Raw genomic sequence first — 14,664 nt, 5'->3', positions numbered from 1 at the left:
TTTTAACACACGAGAAGTAAAATACATGTGCACCCGAGTGTAACACAAAACTTTTCCCCTCACTATAGCGAGCAAAGTACAACGCAAAAAGCGCATTTATCACTGCTCCCAGTACTTCCACAGGTGGTAAATCATCGTCATCACTAGATTCACTCACTTATATCAATTTTAAAGCAGAAAAAATGACTATATTCAAGGTCAAATTACTTTATCCACTAGTGGATAAAATGCGTTTTTACCCGTTTGTATTGAAGGACAAAACACGTGTTTCCGAGCTAGTGAGGGGAAAACATTTTTATGATGTTTGACATTGTCAACTTTCATTTTGTCACCCAAAAAAGCCAATAAAAACGGCCACCTAGATAAATAGTACATTTCGATACAAGTGCGAAAAAGAGGAAGTTCTAAACGAGTGGCGATAAATTAAAACACGACCGAAGGGAGTGTTTTAAGTCGACACGAGTTACGAATTCCCTTTTCGCACGTGTATCGAACGACGTTTTTCAGTACAGATGGACCTCCGAATGAACCACTTCTCGCACTAGTGCGTAAAAAAAACACCATCTGTACTGAAAAATATGTTATATAAATCATTTAGCCACATTTCATTAATAAGCTATCCGTTACTTCTTAAATTTCTTTGATCGGAAAGCAAGCTACAATAGTACATTACGATACAAGTGCGTAAAGAATGAAAAGCACGGGTTCCATATTATAATACTTATTATACCGACATTGTTAATTTTATTTCATGACACTTATTGTTTTAGATGATAAATTTTCGAGGATGGGTTCGGAATCTTGGATTGCCAGAATTTTTACGGAAAGAGCTATTTTTAAAGTCATTGGCGTCATTTCCATCAAAAGAAATTAATTTAGATGAAGAATGGTTGACCGTCAACAACATTTGCTCCAGATGCGGTTATAGGAATTATGACCAGTGCGACCCCAATTTTCCGAATTGGCGAGAGGTTAAAGAATTATTTTGCCCTGAATGTACGTGTGAAATGTATAAAAAAAAACAACCTTTTGTTTTATTTAAGTACACGAAGAATAATATTTTTTGTTACAATTACATTACTGTAAAAAACGGACGGACGGACGGACGCCAATAAAAATAATACTTGCATCGTTTTTTAATGTTAACATTATTTTTTTATGCAAATACCAAGCAGTTCTCAATATCTCATTATTAAGAATTGAGGTATTGCTATGTTATTAAAAGAACATCCTATATCGGACTAAACGTCATAATGACGTCACCGGCACCAAAGTTGCGGTCCCTGGTAAGTACATTAAGTTTAGTAGTCAGCACAGTGGTTCTTACCCTGGGTGTAATTATTGAAACGGAAGTCAAATATTTATAATAAACAAGTAAAACAAGCACGTAGATATTCTTATAAGTGTACCTTTATTCGTGCTCTCGTAAAAATGACATAGAGAATGAATGGAATAGTTTCCTGGGTATGATGACTCTGTTGAGTCTGCCCCTAATCCAACGCTCTTCCCTTGTATATCAATCAATCATTGGCCTTTAAGTCTATTACAGACTATTAAAACAGTGTCTTGTCAAGTAGTAGAGCGGCAGCGTTGTTCATCATGTCTGTGTAAGCCAATGCGGGAGCTGCAAACACGACCACAAGCCATGCAAGTATAATTTGCCCGAGGCGAAGAAGTATTGGGTTGCTTGGTAAGAAAAATATAATGTTTCTGACTTTCTAGCTAAGGAATTTATTAAGCGACCATATAAACAAACTAAGCCAACTTTGACAACTTGTATCTTAAAAAATACTGATCCGATTTCGACTCGGTTTTTAGTTTATAATCATGCATCTATTTCTTTAATTTTAAAAATTCATATATCGACATTATACATCGTGTCTACCGTTTTTTGCAGTTATTCAGTGTGATACGAAAATTTTAAGTTTTTTTTTTAAATCTTAATTTTTTTTTCCAATTTTTTTTAATATTTTTTTTTAAGTTACATAAAGCAATACCTTTCAATTGAAGTATGTTTTGTGAAAATCGGACGACCACAGAACTAAATCAAGATAGAAGGAAAAAGTGTATCTACTTCGCGTGCGAAAAAGTTAAATAGCGAGCAACATTGTTCGCCGCGCAAGTCAGTCTGCTCCCGACCGCTGCCCGCGAGTGACATACAGTGAAAAATACAAAATGGGTCGGTATTCGATAATTAACTGTTCAAACACCACCAATAAAAGCAAGGGTGTTAAACAAAGTGTTTCCTATCATCGGTAAGTACCATTTGTCCTAAAATATTTTTTATTAAATAAAAAACACGATTTTCCTATTTTTATCATCAAAACATTAGCTGACGTATGGCCGTCAAACTAGTTTTCCATTGCGGCTTTAATTTGACGAGTCCGACTTGGCGTGCGTTTAAAACAAGCGATATAAAAATAGGCTATTCAAACTGTCGAGACAAAGTGAAGGTAGATTTGTTATTTTGTCCGTCGAACTCACGTCGAACTTAAGAATAGTGGTGCACCACGGAACTATATCGTCATGTATGCTGCGATTTCCTTATTCGATTTAAATCGATTTTGCGAAGCAGTGGAAATTATAATTATGTTTTTATATTGTTATGAAACTATACATATAAAGTACGAGTGAAAAGTAAATTTAACTTTAAAATAGGTTACAGTTACGGTATTAACGTTGAATTTGTGGTCGGCAGAAAAACAAATACTAACATAATACGCTCTATATTTATTATGAATAAAAATAACTCTAAAAATGTGTTAATGGTTAATTATATTTATATATTACTAAAAGTTGTAACAAATAACATGAGGATAATGCTGTGAGTACATGGTCGATTTTCTTAAAAATATTACGAAATATTAACTAGTATTAATACCTACCTACTAAAATCTTTGTTCCTGGCCTTAGGCAAATTATATACCTACTAGTGAATTGTTTGTCATTACACGAATACAGGTATATACTTACTTCATTTCACAACGAAGATGAACATCCGATATTTTTAACTTCGGCGGGCATCCCGCACGCAACCTCCACAATCGATCGAATGGGTTACGCGGCGACAACGTTCCCATCACTAAAGTACACTCGTGACGTCATAGGCTCGACACAAAACGTTACACGCTCGGTTTCGCTGTTAATCGCCGAGCATTTTCCTTCTATCTTGATTTAGTTCTGTGCGGACGACGTACAAAAAAATTAGATTTTTCTCAAACATGGTATGAAATATTGATGTTATGTGCCTTATAATTGGCAGCGAAGTATGACGTTGCAGGTGCGGCTAGGACGATTGATAGATAATGGAATTTCATACAAACCTTGCAGGCCAAGGCCGGCAAAGTCCTCTTTTTAGGGTTCCGTTGTAACGTAGCAGATTTTTTTGATAGTCGTAATTAAATATTTTGGATAAATTTAATTTTTGAATGAAAGAAACACTTCCTTCTCGTTCATTGCATTATCTGTTGCATTTCAAATGCAAATATTTATGTTTATCTGTTGTAGGGTTGCCATACAAGTATTATTCGAAATTGTAGGTATTTTGGCTGTCATTCCAGAAAAACTTTGTATTATTTTGATATAGTTTAGGTATTGATTTTTGGAAAATATAATATTTTAGAAACATGATAACAAATGTTATCATAGGTTTTTTAAGGCTGTTCTGGAATGACATTTGTTGGGTTTTGTTTACTTCAAGGTCTGATACAGAAACTGGAGTAATTTTCATTTAATTAATTAGAGATTTTTATTGTTTATTCGTTTGCCACCCGGCTTTTGTTTTGGGTCCTTTAAATTCGAGATCATTCAGTGCGGCGTTCTTTTTGTAACGAGATCCTCTTGCATAGTGATCGGACGGCCGTATAAGGGCCTGGAGCCCGGCATGCCACGTGCTGCCGTGGCGTTCCATATTTTGTGTGGTGCGTTCTGTCAGTCTGAGTAAGTAGATTTCATTGTGAGCTTTTGATATTTCCATGGCGTGAAACGTGGAGAGATTCTTAACCATAAATTGGTTTATTTCCAGCTGGCAGAAACATGCTAAGGGTGGGAGTGCTCCGTGGAGATCCTCGGTCTGCAGTCTGCAGGTCTCCGGTGAGCTCGCTTACATTTTTTGTTTAGTCTATCACAGTGTGTGAGGGCACTCGACTAATGTGACCAATTTATTTGTTTCATAGGAGTCGGGCAGAAATAAAGAATTAAAGAAGTAAAAGCTTTTAACATTTTGATGTGCAAGGAAACTTTCTTTGGCGTTACTGGCGCAAGGTGCCTTTGGACCTTGTTTTCGTATGGAAGGGTCAGCCCTGTCCACGTGGCGAGGGGGCGTCAGCACCGGAGTCCGGGGAGCAGCCGGCTCATCCCTGACAAGGTGTGTCTCCTGCCCGTTTCCTGCCGGTAATGCTGTGTAATTCAGGTTTTTAATTTCTGTGTAAAGTAATTTCTGATTTCATTTATTTTGAGAATTCTGGTGCATAACTTTAGGTAAATTCCTATTTAGTTTTGTAGAATAAATGGTTGTAAGAAACCTTTTCCTGGACCCTCTTAAAGCGGCCCAGCTTTACCACTGAGCGTAGTTCATATTTTTATATGGTGTCGAATTTAGTATAACTCACTAATTTCTGTTTAGGCAAGAATTAATATACACGATGATTTTTAATCCGTGAACAGGAACCATTTTTTCTAACTCAGTAATTGATGGGGATTACGTTAAAATAGTAATTACGTGGAAACAAACTTGTTCTTTTTTAAATCCTAATTTTAATTTTGAGTTAAATTTTATCCTAAAATCCTTGTCACTCTACTACCTTATCAGTTTTAATGAGTTTGTAACCTTTACAAACTTATTAGTAATTGACAATTTATGAGTAAATCTTGTCATTGACATTGTCAATTACTTTTGTCATACGCGTAAACAAAGTCAGATTCGTGGATATTGACTGAGAAAATTATAATTTATTTTCTAAAAGTCATGCCTCAACCATATCCGTACTCAAATATCGAGCGTTACGATATTATACGTTTGTCGATACAAACAAACAGCACAAGACGAACCCAACAGTTATTCCACGAACTTCATCCAAACGTCCCGATTCCCAGACACAATTTGATAAACCGCATGCACCAAAACCTACGTGACTTCGGACAGTTTACAGTGCCGCAACATGCTCAAGCACCCGGACGACCTCATCGTCATCCTGACGATCTGGATCGACGAATCTTAAGATTCTTTGCTCGGGATCCTCGAAGGACCACTAGGCAAGCAGCAAGAAGATTTCGAGTGAGTCAATCCTTCGTGTGGCGGCTGCTTAACTCGTCCGATTTATATCCCTTTCATTTTCGACCTGTGCAAGATATTCTACCAACAGATTTTGAAGGGAGGGTTGCTTTCTGTCAGTGGTTCGAGAGAAACATCGAAACCAATATCTTGTGGTCGGATGAATCGACCTTCACGCGTGTCGGTCTATTTAGTGTCCATAATGAACACTTTTGGGCTGCCGAAAATCCACGGCTCACCCGAAGAAACGCGTTTCAAGTGCGTTTCTCGGTAAATGTGTGGGCAGGGATAATTAATGAGACATTAATTGGACCCATATTCATAGAAGAGAGATTAAATGGAGGAAACTACCTAAATTTGCTAAGGCATATGGTGACAGAACTGTTGGACGAAGTGCCCCTGCGGAATTTGAACAACCTGCATTTCCAGCATGATGGTGCCCCTGCACATTTCGAATATAGGGTTCGCGACTACCTGAACGCGGAATTCCCTGGGCGGTGGATCGGCCGCGGCGGTCCCATCGCATGGCCTCCACGCAGTCCAGATCTCACATTTTTACCTTTGGAGTGACGTAAAACGAATTGTTTACGAACAAGAGTCTAATACTGTCCATCAAGAACTCCGCCAAAGAATATGCAACGCATTTGACGAAATAAGGGCTAGCAATTCTCTCCGCAGAATTAAAAATAATCACAGGCGTCGAGCGGAGCTGTGTCAAGAACAACACGGTGGTCATTTTGAACACTTGTTAAATTATGTTTAAAATATTTTTTTTTTATGTTTTAGTTGGTCAGGTACGCAGTTGCTTTTATTGTTGTTTATTTATTAATTAAATTGTACGGTTTAAAAACGAATCGTTTATCGTATTTTTTTTTTTAAAAGTGGTTTGTGATTCGACATCATGACGTCAAATTCGTTCCTGACCAACGTTCCCAAGTTGAAGGGACGTGAGAATTATCGGGAATGGGCTTTTGCAGTGGAGAATTTGTTGATTTTGGAGGGCACGGGAGATTCAATAAAGACTGAACCCGACGCATCAGCAGCCACAAGTGATGCAAAAGCAAAGGCTAAATTGATTTTAACGATCGATCCATCGCTGTATGTTCACATAAAGGAAGCAAAAACAACTAAAGAGCTGTGGACGAAGCTACAGAAGATGTTTGATGACTCCGGTTTTTCCCGAAAAATTACCTTGCTGCGAAATTTAATTTCGATTCGACTCGAAAACTGTAAATCAATGCAATATTATGTTACACAAATCATCGAGACGGCTCAGAAATTATCGGGAACCGGTTTTACCGTGAACGACGAGTGGATCGGGTGCTTGATGTTAGCAGGATTACCTGAAAAATACATACCAATGATAATGGCAATTGAACATTCCGGAATCGCCATTACTGCAGATGTCGTAAAAACGAAACTCATCGACTTGACGGTTGATGATAGTGAAGTTGGCAACGCATTGTTTAGTTGTAGAGGGCAGCACTACCAAAGCAAAAACTTGAAAGTTGGTAGCTCTGACAAGAAAAGGAATCATGGCGGCGGATTGTCTGTGGCAAACGTCAACAACAACAATGGTGACAAGTCGAAAATAAAATGTTACCGGTGCAAGTCTTATGGCCATTATAAAAATCAATGCCAAGCAAGTAGCCAGCAGACGGAACATGTGAAGAAAACACACGCTTTCTCGGCAGTATTTATGTCCGGGAATTACGGTGAAAAGGACTTTTATTTGGACTCTGGCGCGAGTGGTCATTATGTTCGTGATATAAACATGATCCAGAATGCATCTTTTACACCCAGCATAAAGGAGATTATGGCAGCTAATCATTGTGCCATGCCAGTATTATGTTCGGGCGATGTGGATATTGTGACAGTGACGCCAAGATGTAAATATGAAGTGACATTGAAAGATGTTTTGTGCGTACCTAACCTTAGCACGAATCTCATATCAGTGAGCCCGTTAATTAAGAATGACAATGAAGTCAGGTTCGGGAAAAAAAAACTGCTTTGTTTACAATAAAAACAGAGAACTTGTGGCCGTGGCTGACTTGATTGACGGTGTATACAGATTAATCATGGACGAAAGTAAACTTTGTTTGTTTACGTCAAACTCGGCAACTAGTGAAGTGTGGCCCTGTAGAACTGGACACTTGAATATGAAATCACTCGATATGATGAGAGATGGTGCTGTCAATGGCATATCATACAGTGGCAAGTCGAATTTCAGCAAGAATACGTGCACTGTGTGTTGTCAAGGGAAGCAGGCTCGTCTTCCATTTAATCACACAGGAACACGAAGCAGCCAGCTATTGGAATTAGTGCATGCAGATGTATGTGGACCTATGGAAACAACCTCAATTGGCGGATCAAGGTATTTCCTAATTCTAATAGATGATTACTCCCGTATGGTATTTGTATACTTTCTGAAAGCTAAAAGTGAATCATTTAAATGTTTTAAAGAATTTAGAGCCATGGTTGAAAACCAGAAAGGTAGGAAAATCCAGTATTTTAGGACAGATAATGGACTTGAGTTCTGTAGCAATGAGTTTGAGACTTATTTGAAGGAAGCCGGTATAGTGCATCAAAAGTCTAATCCCTACACTTCAGAACAGAATGGCCTGGCAGAACGTTCTCTTCGCACGGTGGTGGAACGAGCTCGCTGCTTGTTATTTGATGCTAATTTAGATAAAAAGTTTTGGGCAGAGGCTACTAGTACTGCAGTTTACCTTAAAAATAGATCTGTAGCATCAGGATTAGATAACAAGACACCTTTTGAGCTTTGGACTAATACCAAGCCAGATTTGAGCCATGTCCGGATTTTTGGCAGCCAGGTTATGGTTCATATACCTAAGGAAAGGCGACTTAAGTGGGACACTAAGTCAAAGCAAAGCATCCTAGTTGGTTTTCCAGAAAATGTCAAGGGATATAGGATTTATGATCCCATAAAAAAATGTATAAGTACAAGTAGGGATGTATATATACATGAGGATATTGAAAAGAAGTGCTCAGATGACAGAGTATCAGTTTCAGTTGGGGATACCACTCAGGAACAGGAAACTGCCTGTGACGAAACACAGGAGACAGTTATAAATAAGAGTGAACCTGATAACTCTGATCTGAACATTTCTGAAGAGTCTAATTATGACAATGCGATGTCTGACTTGGATACTACATTACAGCAGGAGCTGTCAGAGGAGGAACCTGAACCGGACCCAGAACCAGTGGAAGTGGTAACCAAACGTGTCCGGAGGCAACCAGAGCGATATGGATTTACCAACTTGTGCACCTCATCGAATCCAGACCACATCACTGATCCTGTATCTGTTCGTGATGCCTTGTCTAGACCCGATAAGGATAAATGGATCGAGGCTATGCAGGATGAGTTGCAAGCGTTTGAAGAAAATCAGGCTTGGATGCCAGTGGAACAGTTACCTCCAGGTAAAACCTTAGTGCAGTGTAAGTGGGTTTTTAAAATCAAAGTGAACAGTGATAAAAGTGTGCGTTACAGAGCGCGTTTAGTGGCTAAAGGCTTCACGCAGAAGCCAGGTATAGACTATGATGAAACTTTCTCACCTGTGGTCAGACATTCCACTTTAAGACTGTTGTTTGCCTTGTCTGTACAATTGAATCTGGATGTTACACATCTAGATGTTAAAACTGCATTTTTAAATGGTTTCCTCAAAGAGGATATTTATATGTATCACCCAGATATTACTTGTGATGCTAACAAGAAAAAGGTGATAGTTAAACTTAATAAAGCTATTTATGGCTTAAAGCAATCATCTCGTTCTTGGTATGAAAGAGTTGAAAAATGTTTGTGTGAACTAGGATTTCAAAAATGTAAATTGGAACCTTGTGTGTTTACAAAAATGAATGATAATGTGAAAATCATTATAGCTTTATATGTGGATGACTTCTTTGTTTATTCAAATAGTAAAGAAGAGACTGACAAATTAGTTTCTGTTTTGAGTTCTAATTTTAATATTAAAAACTTAGGACAAGTTCAGAATTGCCTGGGCATGCGAGTTAAAATTGATAAAAATGCAAATGTTATTACATTAGACCAGGAAGAATACATAAACAATTTGTTAGAAAAATTTAATATGTCCAATAGGCTAGTTTCCTACTAGTCAAATCAGCTTCTTTTTATGACCTGTCAAAACGATTTGCTAGTATGGAATTAGTATGAAATACTGAGGAGTGACGTCACGGTCAATTCATTTACTTAAAATCTTTATTTTTGACTTATTAAATAGAAATTATGTTTAAAAATAACTACTGTCCATATTTTTTTTCCAATTATGTGGTGCTTTATTTCGTGCACTGCATAAAATATTTTAATTTAAGTATAGGAAACTAGCCTATTGTAAAGAGGCTAGTACTCCAATGGAATGTAAATTAAATGTAGAGAAATCAGAAATTTGTGATAAAGAAATTCCATATCAAAATCTTATTGGAGGCCTTATGTATTTGTCAGTGATGACTAGGCCTGACATATCTTTCAGTGTTAGTTTTCTGAGTCAATTCAACAAATGTTATACTAAAGTTCATTGGAATTATGCAAAGAGAATACTTAGGTATTTAAGCCGAACTAAAAACTTTTGTTTAAAGTATGTAAAGGAAAAAGCTCAGCTTGAAGGATATGTGGATGCCGATTGGGCAAGTAATGTTATAGACCGGAGGTCTTTTACCGGCTATTGTTTTCAAATGTCAGGCTCAGCTATTTCTTGGCTAAGTAAGAAGCAGAGAACTGTCGCTTTATCTAGTATGGAATCGGAGTTAATGTCTATAGCTGAGGCTTGCAAAGAAGCGATGTATCTGAGATCCTTGCAAAATGAAATTACAGGTGCTTGTTATACTGTACCATTGTATTACTTGTTCAACATTTAACTTGTACAAAAGTAGCTTGCAAATAAAAGTTTAGGTAAGTAATGCAAGTTTAGGTATAATGCACTTTATGTTAATTACCTATCAATTATTTTCGTCGTTATCAGTGCAGCACTAATAAGAGTGATAAGATTACAAGTACATAGAAGTATTTATTGACATAAGATCCGTCAAATTTCCCGCCATACTGATGACACTTGACGTATCATAGTTAAACTTTATTTATACTGTAGGGTGACCATGTATTCAGTGGTTATTTGTTTTAATTATGTTTTCACTTTTAATTAATTAAACAGTGAAGAAATAACGCGAGACCTCGCCGAATAAGTTTAATTTGGGCTAAATTTTAATATTTTTCCACTCCTGTTCACGGAATAAAAATCATCGTGTATATTTAATAAAGTTATAAAATGTGATATTGTTTAATTTGTTTCTCCCCTAGCTTTCCTCCAGCAAGTATAGAGACACCATTTAGTTTTTGTTTTATTATCAATTTTGTGCTAACGTGAGTGTATTTACTTTGAACTAGGGTTTGAGATCCGGATATCCGGATATCCGAATTATCCGGATATCCGTTGAATTTGAGATCCGGATCCGAGGTCTCATAGGATCCGGATAAAACGGATAATACGGATCCGTTAATTATGGGTATCTATCCACGCCAGAAAGAATTTTCGAATGAAATTTATGAATTATTTCCTGTAGTTTGTCGCCTAAAATGTTTATTCACATTTATTTAATTAAAATACTCCAGAATATCAAGCTAGGTTAGGTTTGGAACATTACGCCACGCGATGAACTCATAAAACTATATGTTAACAAGCTAAATAAAATGAACAGTAAACCATTGTTTTTAAAACTACTTTCGTTTCTAACTGGATGCATCCCGCAGGAATAACGATAAATTATTAATTTTCTATAAAGCAGAAACGTATGCCATACGTACCTGTACCGAACTCGAATCAGTTGCTAACTGACCACTGTCACACATGCACGCTGTCCCTCGCGACCGCTACCTATTGTTACTTTCATTTCGTAAACTAGTGTTTTTATTCTGCTACTGTTCTACCCTGTACCCCTACTCACCGTCTACAGTCTACAAAGTGGTCTTCGAGCCGGATCAAGGATTTACCTGATCGCCGCGCAAGATGGCGAGTACCCGCAGAAAGCTAAAAAGAGAACGTGAAAAGCAGGAACGCGAACTGGAACAGGCGGAAATAGAGGAAAGTGATGTGAAGCAACTCACTAAGGAGTACACTGATGAAGACTCGAAGAAAAAAGTCAAGGAATGCGACAAGACTTACGTAGCACCTGATCCAGGAGAGGGTACTTCAAAAATGTTTTTGGACCCGGCTGATAAAGAGCCTCACCACCCGCCCGGTTCGCGCAGTAGCAATCGCTCGAAGTCTGCATCATTTAAGAGTACATTAGTGGACGAACGTAAACAATTAAAAATAAGAGCTGCAGAGGAATTAGCTCGCATACAGTCTGAATTGGTTCAGAAAAAGCTAGCGGCAGATCTAGCAGCCTTGGAAGAAAAATACAGTCACATATCGTCGTCGAAGTCAAGTGAAAAGAAGAATAATGGAAGTGAGATTGAGAAGTGGATCGACCAAGGTCAACAAGTGCTTCAACGTGCTCGCGAGGAGGGTGACGTCACCGGCCGCCCGCCGGCGCTAGCCGCCAATGATGCAGAAGCCACCGTGTCTATGCTGGCACACGCCCTTAAGGATCTCACAGCTTCCACCTGCAAACAAAACAATAATTTAATTAGTCGTTTGAGTACACCACGAGAGTTACCTACCTTTTCTGGTGACGCCCTGGAGTGGCTAAACTTCAAACAATCCTTTGATGAGTCCACAGAACTCTGTAACTACAGCGCGAAGGAGAACATGTGGCGCTTGAGGAAGTGCCTCGTCGGAGCGGCACGAGAGGCAGTAGCGGCGCTACTCACGAGTGGTTCGTCGCCCGACACCATCATGGCAACCCTTCAGCTACAATTTGGAAACCCAGAACTGATTATAAATAAAATCATGAATGATATCAAGAAAATACCTACATTGCCTCAAGACTATATTGGGGACATAGTGAAATTTTCAATAAAAATTAAAAATTTCATGGCAGCAGTAAAAACGCTCAACCGAAACGAGTACCTAAAAGGCGTCAGTGTTTGTACGGTCGTCTTATCTAAGTTACCTACTGCTCTGCTAACTAAGTGGTCTGACTATTATTATAAACATAAGGATATAAATGTTGACGTCAAGCTGACCAAGTTGGAATTATTATCGCAGTTCCTCTCAGAAGAAGCTACAAAAATTACCGAGTCTGGCATTTGTCTACTAAACATGAAGCAAATAAATAATAGTGCTGATAAAAGTTCATTCAAACAACATGCAATATGTGCTACAAGTCAACAAACGGAAAGGTGCAAGTTTTGCAAGTTATCCCCTCACAGCCTAATAAAGTGTAGACTATTTAAAAAGTCATTACGCAAAGAGCGTTGGAACTTTGTGAGAAACAACGGAATTTGTTTTAAATGCTTATCAGCTGATCATGACAAGGAAACGTGCCAAGCGCCGATGTGCGACAAGGACGGCTGCGCACAGCCACACCATGCACTGCTCCATTATCCTATCAACAAACAAGCCCCCAAGCAAGTTCACGCCGTGGATGTTATCTCTGAAGACAAGGACGAGGATGATGATGATGATGACTCTCACTCCTCACAGCCAGAAAGTGAGCCCGCGTCTGAGAGAAGTATCGTTGCAAGTGTTAGTGATATCAACAGCAAAGTACTTTTAAAAGTTGTCCGTGTCAATGTTCACGGTCCTAAAGGCATGATCACAACGCACGCCTTTTTAGACGACGGTGCAGCAATATCATTAATTTCGGACAAAGTGGTAAATCAAGTGGGGTTAGTTGGAAAGACTCGAAACATGTGTTTACGTGGTGCCTGGGAGTCTGGAGAAATTTGGTGCAAATCTGAAATAGTGGACTTAAAAATATCAAACATGGACAATAAATGTTTTAAATTACGTGCGCGAAAAATGTCAGAACTGAATATACCTGTGCAAAAACTATCAAAACTAAATATTCAAAACTATGAACACTTGAGTGAATTAAATAATCAACATTTTGTGAACGCGGATGTGAAACCGGAACTATTGATCGGACAAGATTATTATCACCTAATTATGCCTCGAAAAATAATTTCGCGTAAGTGGAACGATCCTTGTGCTACATTGACTGTATTAGGATGGTGTGTGCACGGCCCTACAAATCAAACCTCGCCTAGGCAGCGCCAGCGCACTGCAAGCGACGTCCTGTTCGTGTCACACTCACCTGCGCGTGCGCATCGTTCTCGCTCGCTCCCTCCCGCCGGCCGCCTTAGCTGTGATAACAGCGGTGCGCCCGCCCGGCCCGCCGCCCCTGCAAGCACATGCGCGTCAGCTGTGTTGCCACCGGCCGAGCAAACCTGTTTTGATGAATCTGCAGTCTTATTTATTGATGCGAACGAGCCTACTGATAATTACAACGCAGATGTGTTATTGCACGAAACGGTGAGAAATTATTTTAACTTGGAAAGTGTCGGCGTAACTGCAAAAAAGCGGGAAAATAAAGAAGAACAACAGGCGATTTCTATTTTAAATGATACGGCAAAGTTAAAAAATGGCAGATGGGAGGTGGGGCTTCCCTGGAAAAATGAAGAAAAATTAGTGGAATCTTACTCGACTGCGGAAAAAAGATTAAAATCTGTTGAGAAGCGATTGCGAAATGACGGAGAATATGCTTCACGATACCGCGAGCGAATAAGACATTTATTTGAAAATGACTACGCGAGAGAAGTAAGACCCGACGAAAATGGGAACAGAATTTGGGTAATTCCCCATTTTGGGGTAGACAATCCCAGAAAGAAGAAATTGAGATTAGTCTTTGACTGTGCTAGTATTTCTCACGGAAAAAGTCTAAATGATTATTTACTTCAAGGCCCTGACTTATTAAATTCACTTTATGGGATTATGTTACGTTTCAGAGAAAACCCCATAGGAATAACGGGGGACATACGTGACATGTTTCTAAGAATTAAAATACGAAAAGAAGACCAAAACGCCCTCCGTTTTTTATGGCGAGATAATCAAGGTCAACCGATAAAACAATATGTTATGACGTCACTTTTATTTGGAGGAAATTGTAGCCCGTTCATTGCACAATTTATAAGAGATAAGAACGCTCAACAGTTCATCGAAACGAAGCCTAACGCCGTCCGTGCTATCATGCATAGTCATTACGTAGACGATTTCATAGACTCGCTGTCCACAGAAAGCGAAGCGATAAATATCATTGACGATGTTTCAACGGTGCATAAATTCGGTGGATTTGATATACGTGGCTGGACAAGTAACAATAAAAATGTTTTGTTACACTTACCTAAAGACCAATTAAGTACTAACGGAGAAAGTTTGCTGGTAGATGGCGAAAATAAAACTCAGCGAACCTTGGGC

At 38.7% G+C, this 14,664-nt stretch overlaps 1 protein-coding gene and 1 long non-coding RNA gene across 6 annotated transcripts in view; one reads left to right on the top strand and one right to left on the bottom strand.

Annotated features, from left to right (window-relative positions):
- Positions 1-14,664, bottom strand: part of LOC125241845 (maternal protein pumilio-like) — a 566,882-nt gene that overhangs the window by 370,201 nt on the left and 182,017 nt on the right. The window lies entirely within an intron of this gene.
- Positions 3,528-4,625, top strand: LOC125241847. The gene is made up of 3 exons (XR_007178781.1): positions 3,528-3,939; positions 4,025-4,092; positions 4,176-4,625. It is a non-coding gene; the product is annotated as an uncharacterized LOC125241847 (long non-coding RNA).

The sequence above is a fragment of the Leguminivora glycinivorella genome, chromosome Z (assembly GCF_023078275.1).
Source record: "Leguminivora glycinivorella isolate SPB_JAAS2020 chromosome Z, LegGlyc_1.1, whole genome shotgun sequence".
Lineage (NCBI taxonomy): Eukaryota > Metazoa > Arthropoda > Insecta > Lepidoptera > Tortricidae > Leguminivora > Leguminivora glycinivorella.
The sequence above is the reverse complement of the archived record's forward strand: the minus strand, read 5'-3'. Positions and strand labels throughout refer to the sequence as shown.